This window comes from Camelus ferus, unplaced genomic scaffold (genome assembly GCF_009834535.1).
Source record: "Camelus ferus isolate YT-003-E unplaced genomic scaffold, BCGSAC_Cfer_1.0 contig385, whole genome shotgun sequence".
In the NCBI taxonomy this organism is placed as follows: domain Eukaryota; kingdom Metazoa; phylum Chordata; class Mammalia; order Artiodactyla; family Camelidae; genus Camelus; species Camelus ferus.
In genome coordinates, this window is record NW_022589126.1 from 691,122 (window position 1) to 700,767 (window position 9,646).

At 53.8% G+C, this 9,646-nt stretch overlaps 1 long non-coding RNA gene across 1 annotated transcript; it reads left to right on the forward strand.

Annotated features, from left to right (window-relative positions):
* The first annotated feature begins 5,320 nt into the window (after positions 1-5,320).
* LOC116662589 lies at positions 5,321-9,250 on the forward strand. Its single transcript, XR_004318575.1, has 4 exons — positions 5,321-5,422; positions 6,523-6,683; positions 7,063-7,946; positions 8,048-9,250. It is a non-coding gene; the product is annotated as an uncharacterized LOC116662589 (long non-coding RNA).
* The last annotated feature ends 396 nt before the right edge of the window (positions 9,251-9,646 follow it).

Here is a 9,646-nt window from a genome sequence, read left to right on the forward strand (position 1 = left end):
TCTTTAAAAATCCCCAAATCTGTTTACATGAGCCAGCCAAAACCCTCTGCAAATGCAGTCATGGGGGAAGGGCAGCAAAGAACACGCAGGATTACCTGCAGAAGGCCGACGTTTCAGCGGCCCCCCGGCCACCAGCCCTCCCACCTGCTCTGAGCAGGTTTCACGGGAAGACGCTCTGAGAATGGGGCGGAGGTGGGGGGGCTAGAAACCATCGCTGCTCAAGGGAACCGCTCGTTTGCATTCAGCATCCTCGCCTTTGCAGACCGTTATGCTGTCGTCCGCGGTCCCGGAGAGACAGTCGCTGGCAAACGAGTGGAGGAAAAGTGTCCTGGGACCCGGGAGATAAGAGGGGTTGCCTAACACAGCAGACCTTTGACATCTGTTGTTTAGATGTTGAGGGTCTTCTGAAAGTCACAGCATTTGCTTTTCCTTCAGACGGCTCCCAAGGGAGTTTATCTTCACACTGAGGTTAGCTGGGCGTGCAAATGGGGCCAACGGGAGGGTCACGCAGAGTGGCCTCCGTCAGCTTTCTTGAAGGCGCAGCTGCAGAACCCTGGCCGGAGACCACAGAGGGGGTCAGAGAGCGCAGGGGGCATGTGGCCACCCGCCCCTCACCCACCCTAGATCCAACGGGACAGCCAGGCTCTCTGATCTCCTGAGTCTGCCAGCGCTGCTGGGACTGGTAGGGGATGGGAGACGGGGCGAGGGAGCGGGACCCAGCGACTGCCTGCAGGGATCGAGCCGAGGGTGGGCCACCCCGGTCACATCTCTGCCGATTTAATTCTCAGAACAGCCTTGTGCGGTGGAGCCCAACAGTGTGCCCTTTCTTTAGATTTAAATTTTTAAATTCCCCTTCCATTATAATCACTGTCATTGTCACCGTTATCATGGTAATACTGCGGAACATTTAGAAAATTGGGGGGGGGGGAGCCCAGCCCTGAATCTCTCTGTTTAGTACAAATACTTTTCAGTTCTGTGTATGCGGATCCAATGTTCTGGTTTGAAGGTACGCCGGAGGTGAGCAGGTCCAGCCAGCTGGGGGCACGTGGGCTCGGTGATTCGGAAACTCGCACTGGATGAAAAAGAAAAATCAGAGAGAACTCATTGTGTCCTGTTTGCCCAAGATGAGAGGGCCGTCAAACGCATGGGCTCCAGCCTGTGTCCCTCTCTCTCTCAGCGGCCAAGCATGGTGTCTTCGACACGATAACTGCTGTTTCCTCATCTGACTCGGCTTGGGCTGGGCCTTTTCATCTCCTCCAGTGTGGGTCTGGTGACTACTCTGCCTGTGGGATGGAGTCCTCCAGCGTCCCTTGGAAGGCATGCATGCAGAGTGGTTTTTAAAAGAAAACCCTAAAGGAAGAGCTGGCTCACCCCAAAGCCCCACCAACCTCTTTCCTAGAAGGCTGGTGCAAGACGCTGCCTTCCTGTGCCTTCTTCTCCCCGACCCTTTTCTTGAGGCCGGAGAAGGCGCACCACCGCCGTGACGCCCTCCCCAGAGACCGCGGACGCCTAACAGTTTCATGAGCGCTCCCCGGGGTGCCCTCCTGGACCGTGCAGGGTGGAGTCAGGAAGGTGGGGGCCTGGCATCCCCGAGAGTCCAGGTTCTACGTCCTGCCCGGGCTGGGGCCGTCTGTCCAGCCCACACCTGCGCCGGCGTCCTTCCATCATGGGCCCCCAGTGGCAGCACTCTGGGAGCCTGAGGCCTACTCCGTCCACAAACCCCGGGCAGCCCGTCTCCCACGACCGCGGGCAGCCAGCGCTCGCGGGACAGGAGGGCACTTTAAGCCCAAGGCGGTCATAGAACTGAAGAGGAAAATCTCAAGTGTCAGTTTGCCAATTAAAGAGCAGAAAATTACGAATCTTTGCTCATTTCTCTAGCTGACTTTTAGAGCTTGTGACATCTCAGATCAAGAGGACGGACAAGTAGAAACGTCACGGCTGCGACACCTGGCTGCAAAGCCGCGTGTCCTCCAGATCCAAGGGGGCCCCTTCCCACAGCTGAAGCTGAGAACGGCCGATACGTACACTGGAGGATGTTCCCCGTGGGGCTGGAACCTCAAGGTGGGGATAAAGTGACAAGACTGGAATCTGCTTGGAGAACGATGGCACTGCACTTTGAGTACTGTCACTTCTCGTTGGATTTGAAGTAAAATGGAGCTAATTTAAAAAAATAATTACTAAATGTTTCCAAGTCTTTCAACAAACGTGCTTTCGTTTTTCAGCTCGTGGACTTGGGGGAGGGGGCGGTGCACACATTCCGACCAGAGCAGGTGTGCGAGCAAGGAGCCCTTGGCCCCTGTCTGTCCGGGGACGATGCCGTCAGGCATCTGCCGTGAACAGGTGACCCCACCTCCTCCTTCCGGCCCCCCGTCCTTCTGTTCTCAGGGAAGCCGCAAGGCCCCGGGAGGCCATTCTGCCCTCCAGGGGCCCCCAGTCAGCGGCAGGGGAGACCCCCGTGCCCGCTCTGGGCTTCATTTTCACCACCATTCAGCCTACTTTACTGTTTTGAGGGGGTTCAGTTTTAAAAGTTTTATTTATTACTTATTATTTTTATTTTTACTTATATAATTACTACTAGTATTATCTTATTATAAAGTATATAATACAATAATATATAATATAATAATATAATATAATCATAATAAGAAACAATAATAAATTATTATCAATAATACAATAATTATAATTCATCTTTAATTATTAATACTATATAACAGATTATTATATATTAGCATAATGACATAATTATTATACATAAGATGACAATTTTATTATTTTTAAATACTATATTGTATGGTAAAATATAATTCTATAATATTAAATATAACATAAAATAATTATAATATATAATGTAATTATATGTGATATATACTAAATAAATATATAGTAATATATAATGCAAAGTGATAATTATTTTACCTGCTATATAATATAAATAATAATATTATTCATGCGCCTCCCTCTGCCCGGGGTGCTTCTCCCCACGTCTGTGTGATGAATCCCACCCTCTTCCGTCATCTCTGTTCAGAAGTCACCTTCCCAGGGCTTCCCCGGCCTCTCACGTCAACAGTTCAATCTTCCCAAACGTTATTCCTCCCGTTGCTTTCTTTTTCTCGCTCAGAGGTACCAGTCTCTGACATCCTGGAGTTACATTTTTGCCTTATTTGGGGGGCAGTGATTAGGGGCACTGACTGACTGGTTTAATGGAGGGACCGGGGGTGGAACCCAGGCCGGACCTCGTGCACGCTGAGAGCGCGCCCCACCCCTGCGCTGTGCCCTCCCGTCCAGCCTTTACAGTCTAGCCTTTCCTGCGGCCGGTTCCCCGTTGGGCTCCATCTGGCTCCTCCCTGCCGGGGGCTCTCACCTCTGCCCCCTCCTTGTCCCGAAGACGGTCTTTGATTTGCGAGTTTGCAGGATGGACAGGCCTGGACCTCAGCAGCCCGGTCCAGACTGGCGTGGACTTTCTGTAGTGACCCCTCAGGTCGCACGAGCCCCACCCCCTCCAACACCCCTGTCCCTGCAAACCTTGTGCCTCCCGAGGGCCTGGCCTGCTGGTGACGAGGCTGCCTCCCTGAGGCCACCAGACAGCGACCAGTCGCTGCCCTTATGTTACCTTCTCTCATTCTTACCTGCCCCAAACCCCTTTTCTGTCCTTATGTTGGCTTTTTATCTGTGCAGTCACATATGCAGATAAAAACGTTTTCATCTTTTCCAGCCCAATGTTTATATTTGCTGTCACGTTATATTGACAGTAACTTCCTCAGCCACGTTGAAGCACCCTGGTGACACTGGGCGCCCGTCCTCTGTCTGCCTGTCTGTCTGTCTCTCATTTCCTGGCGTCACTGAGAATCATTGTGTTTCCAGGTTAACTCGAGCACCTGCTTTGAGACAAACACTCTTCCTTGTGTTGCTCAGTTGCCACTTTGCTGCCTGTTTGAACTCTGAGGCCTGTTTGTGAGCTGCTGGTTGAGGATCTCAGTCACTGTTCCGTGAGATTTGCCCCTTCTCTGGTCCATACTAGTCGCTCTTAAGTGCGCTTGGTAAAGCACATGCGGTCTTTTAAAAAAATCTTTTTATGTATTCTGGAAGGACGTTAGTGTTTCTTAACATACGAATGAATTTCATGTCTTGATCACTCTGTGACCATCTTCACCCTGGAAGCCAGAGGTTCCTTCTGGGAATCTGAACTGAGCCCGGCGGTGAGCTCCTCTGGTTCGCGGGGGATCACCTAACCGGAGCTGCAGGTCACAGAGCCACGGGGAATAACCAGGAGGCCCAGGGCGTGACTTCCATTTCTGCGGGGCACCTGAGGCCGCTGACGCCCCACCAGGCGGGTGTCTGCTAACGTCACAGAAGAAGAAACAGGGGCTCGGAGAGCGTTACCGACTTCCCTCCGTTCCCGCAGGGCAGTGGGGAGCAGGACCCGTGCTTGAACTTGGAGCTTTGCAAATCCCGTGCTCTCGTGTCCCTGCCTCAGGCCCTGCCTGGCGACTCCTGTTTTTACTAATTATTATTCCTTCCAAGTTGTTAACGGAAATAGCTCACAGAGCAGCACATTCCTCACGGCCCTGAAGCTTCCTCTGAGCCCTCACTCGGCCGCGCAGAATGTCTCCCCAACGTGGCCACAGGCCGGGGTAGCCCGCGGGAGCGGTGGCCAGGCTGGCTCCCGAGTGGCCCGTCTGGTTCTGGCTGGAGGTCCGCTGCCCTCAGTCCTCCCCGGCGTTTGTTGTGTCTGAGGCTTCAGAACCAGGTGGCCCACTTCCCAGATATGCGATTGGCCCTTCCCAAAGTCAGAGGCTTTTTCTGGATTTCTTCTCCTGGGCATTTTTCACATTATTCTGGTTTCTGTTCGCCGTCGAAAACCACCGTGGGCAAACAGCCGTCCACAGCCCTTCCTCCTGGGGCAGGCCTGGACTCCACTGGCCGAGGGCGTGGCTTCGCACTGCCCATCGTGGCCGACCTCGGGCTGGGTTGCTGGAAAGGTAGGGAGAACTCTGCAGACTTTCACAGGATGCTGTCACGTCCGTACCTATCGGCAGAGGCCTTGGGGTGGGGGGTCCTTACAAGGGGCTCCCTTCCTGCTCCCTTTCCCCCACGGTCCAACCAGGACACACGCCAGGACCTCTGGGCACTGAAACTGGGGGTGTCTTAGGAACACCAGAGGCTCTGGCCATTTCCTCTCAGCCTGTCCGAATGGTGTAAGAAATGCAATAGATGGCACCCCAGGAACGGACACGCTGTAACGGGCTAGACTTCAATTTAAGAATAAATAAATAAAATAAAAGGGGAACTATTGACATTTCTTCGTGTTTTTTTTTTCAGTTTCGCTGAGGGATATGTAATATCCAAACCACGGCACAGACTTAATGTGCGCATTTTGGAGTTTGGACATTGCTCGCTCCCGTGGTACCATCACAGCAAAGTAAGAAACACGTCCGTCTCCTCCGTGAGATGTCTTGTGTCCCTTTGTCGTTTTTTTTCCTTTCCTTTTCTGTGATAAGAGTACGCGATCTACCCTTTTAACAGGTTGCTACGTGCACAGCACCAAATTGTTACCTGTAGCACTGTCGCACACAAGAGGTCCTAAACCCATTCGTCTCGCGTGAGTGGAGCTTTATACCCACTAACGCCCGCCATCCCGCGGCGCCCACCATCCACTCCCTGCTTCTGTGCGTCTGACTTCCGCTTCCTCAAAGAAGTGAGATCAGGCGGTGTCTGTCCTTCTGTGCCTGTTATTTCACTCACTGGGACGGCCTCCAGGTTCATCCCTGTTGTTGGAAATGATAGGATCTCCTTCCTGTTTAGGGCTGAGTAATATTCCGCAGTGGGTGTGAGTATCTCTCTCTGCACCTGGAATCCAGATCTGTATCATCTGGGTCTGAAGCTAGCCCACATTTTCTTTGTCCTTTCGTCCGTCAGTGGACTTCTGCTTGCTTTCAAGCCCTGGCTACTGAGATAACGCTGTAGAGAACTCGGGGGAGCAGACATCTCTTGGAGGTCCTGCTTTCAGCTGGGACTGGAACCCAGGAGAGGGCTTGTGGGTAGCCGCCAGTGCCGGGAAATGGAGGTCACGTGATCTGGGGTTTGGTCCTCAGCCCCACCGGTGAATGACCGTGGGGGGGTCCTTGGAGGCACTTAAGTCCCAGCTTAGCCACTTGGGCCCCAGTAGGGAGCCCACACCCCCTGAGGGATGAAGACAGCCTGTGTCGTGGAGCGAGGCACGATGCTGCAGGCGGCCTTGGGTGCCAAGCCCCTGGTCTTTGTGCCCCTCTCGGGGAGCCCCCTGCAGAAGCCCCTGCACGCAGGCCCCTCTTTCCGCCTTCCCCATCCTCAGGCTGCTGGGGAGCTGGCTGCGTGACACGGCGGGCCTTACTGAAAAATCCGCAGCTCAGCCCCGCTCGCTCAGTGTGGGCCAGCACCTTCAGGAGGTAAAAGCTGACCACGTTTACGTTCCAAACAAAACAAGGCCGGTGCAACTTCAGCTGGTGTTTACAAAGCGTGATGTTTCTGTTTCTTTCTTAGGCAGTTCCTGTGATTCTTAAACATCTCGAGAGAACTTCATGGTTTCCTTCTTGTTGTTTCGTGACCTGCGTCCTGGGCTTTCCATCGTTCACCCTGCTGTGGTTTTCAATCTGCGAAAGAGACAGACAGAAGCTGCTATAAGGGTTATAAGCGCGAGGAAGGTACCCCTGAGAATCGGGGCTGGGCGAGCCTGGGAAAGCCTGGTGCCGATGAGATCGAGTGTAAGGGAGCTTCTTGCACAGAGAACGACACGCCCGCGGGCTGCCTTCTGAGCAGAGCCAGCGCCAGAGCTGGCGGTGGGCCTCCGCGGGCCCCTAAGGAAGGAGTTCCTTGAACAGAACTGTAATGGTGGCAACAGGGCTCCAAGGGGGTCCTGCCAGCCCACTCCTAAGGTCTCTTTTATAAAGGAACGTATCTAGTAGCCGAGCAGGTCCCCGGGGGGCCCCCCAGGGACAGACCCCTCCCCGTGTCCTCCCCTGCAGCTCCTGCTCTGAAGGACCCAGCTCATAGCATCTCACATATATTTCTTGAATTTTTCAGATGCTAAAAACCACCACCAAAGGGAAGAAATTAGCTACTTGGCGACGGAGAGCATGTGGCCCCTCAGGTTGACATCCTGTTCCCTCCACATCAACCCGTCAGAAGACCCGTGCACGAGCTGATCACGCACCTGCGGCCCCAGCCCTCACCAGGCCTTCGAATGTGCTTTGCTGAAACCCTTCGAGGGGTTCGGGGTCTTCTGGGGCCACCCCGTGCTCCTTGCTCGGCCCTGCAGTCAACCTTCGTCTGCTGCAAACTCAAGTGTCAGTTGTGCGGCCTCGCGGCGCGGCGGGCACGCGGGCCTGCCTTCAGTAGCGCCTGCGGCCCGGGAGGGCTCAGAGCCATGTCTTGCCGCCCAGGGCGACCACCTCCGCCACGTCTCAAGAACTTTCCATATTGTTTTAGCCTCTAATTAGCATTTTTATGTGCTTTCCTGGGGCTCAGTCCGAAAAGCCAAGCAAATCATGTGCTAACCAGCCTCGTCGAGGTTCTGCTGTGAAAACCAGTGTTAAGTGTGTTCACTGTTCGGCCCGGAGCCCCTGCTGGTCCCGCCTGAGCTCAGCCAAAACGCTGCGGCTTTCTGGAAGCACGCAGGCTGGGCCCGGGGAACTTTAAACAATCCTTCGGGGGCGAAGCCGGGACAAGGTTACTTGGTCTCCGAGTCTATTTCGAAACCCCACGGAAGATGAGCCCCTTCCCACATGTTTGTAAAGGGCACTGAGCGTCCCCAGGAGCAGTTCCGGCCGCAGGCACGGTGGATTAGGAGCCACGGGGGGTCCTCCGCCTGGTCCCACTCCCTCGAGAGGTCCAGTCCCTTCGTGTGGCCCCCAGCCCTCCTGCCCACACTTTCTGGCCATTTCTCCCCCGTCTCTCTCTTTTTTCGTGTAAGTATTGTTGACTTACAGTGTTTCAGGTGCACAGCAAAGTGATTCACTTAGACACACATACTTACATTTCTTCCTTCTCACATTTTTTCCCATTACAGGTTATGACAAGACATTGATTACAGTTCCCTCGCCTCACCTCTTGCGCTAAGTTCATGCCGACAGAAGAGACGTTCATGTACTGAGGTCTGGCTCACACGTGAGTTCACCCGAGTGTGGCGCTGCCTAGACCAGCCTGTCTGAGGCCTGTCAAACCCGCACTGAGCATCTGCTTTAGTTGTTAAAGGGAAGGGCACGCTGACCGGGAGTAACGCCCATCCACCTTAAAAGCAAAGACCAAATGCCTCCCTTCCCGGATGCCAAGGTGGCGAGGAAGAGGTGGCACCCGCGTCCCGGTCTGGGGGTCTCACTCTCGGCACTGCCTGGGTTCCAGAGCCTGGGCCGTCCGCAGCCGGCCCGTGTGTCCTGGGGGTCGGCGTCCCGGCCCCGCGTCCTGGCGCGGCTGGGGAAGCGGACGCCCTCGTGGTGCGGTGACACTGCGTCTTCTCAGACGATGCGACGCCCTCCTTGATGCATATGGTTGGGCCTGTTTCTCACAGGAATCGGAGGGGAGCAGCCAGGGTGAAGATGCTCCCTCCTTCCCTTGTAACGAGCTCCCAGAGCCAGGGACGCCCCTGCACATCCGTGCCGCCAGGGCCTGGCGGGGCGCCTGCGAGCCGGGGGAACCTCGCCGTGTTTACTTTCTCATGTGCTCCTCCGACCTTCGGTGTCTGCCTCCGCCCCCCCCCCCCCGGGGCTTTCTGGAGTCAGACAGCTGGGGGGTCAGGTCAAGGGAGCAGCGGCCCTGCGGTCAAGGGCAGAGGCCAGGCCGAGGCTGCGGGATGTGGGCCTCGTCGCTAATTATCTGTGTGGCACCCCTCCCCAAACGCGGGCTGCCTGCACCTGGCTTTCCCAGGGAAATGGGGGTTTGATGCTAACGCAGTCTCCGTCCTGGCCTGTGCCTTGCTCCAGATAAGTCTTTCCAGAGGCTGATGTTTTATCCCAAAATCTTGCTCTCTGTGCTTAGGTGTAAAAATAGCCAACACGGTCTTGATAGGTAAATGCACCAAACATGCTGACTCATCAGATACGCACACTTGAGTGGTGGCTTGAAATCATCACATTTTACAGGGAAGTTCTCTTGCCTGGGTTTTCAAACAGCCACGTGAAATACGTGATGCTGCCCCCATTTAGGGGGAACATTTTTTAAATTGAAGTACAGTCAGTTTACAGTGCTGTGGTTCTGGTGCACAGCACAGTGCTTCAGTCACACGTGAACATACATATGTTCACTTTTCAGATTCTTTAAAACTATAGGTGACTACAAGGTATTGAATATGTTCCCTGTGCTCTACAGCAGGACCTTGTTGTTTATCTGTTTTATACATAGTAGTTTGTATCTGCAAATCTCACACTCCCAGTTTATCCCTCCCCACCTTTCCCCCTGGTAACCACAAGTGTGTTCTCTGTGTCTGTGAGTCTGTTTCTATTTTGTAAATAAGTTCATTTGTCTTTTTTTTTAGATTCCACATATGAGCGATCTCATATGGTAGTTTTCTTTCTCTTTCTGGCTTACTTCACCTAGAATGACATTCTCCAGGGACATCCATAGTTGCTGCAAATGGCGTTATGTTGTAATTTTTATGGCTGAGTAGTATTCC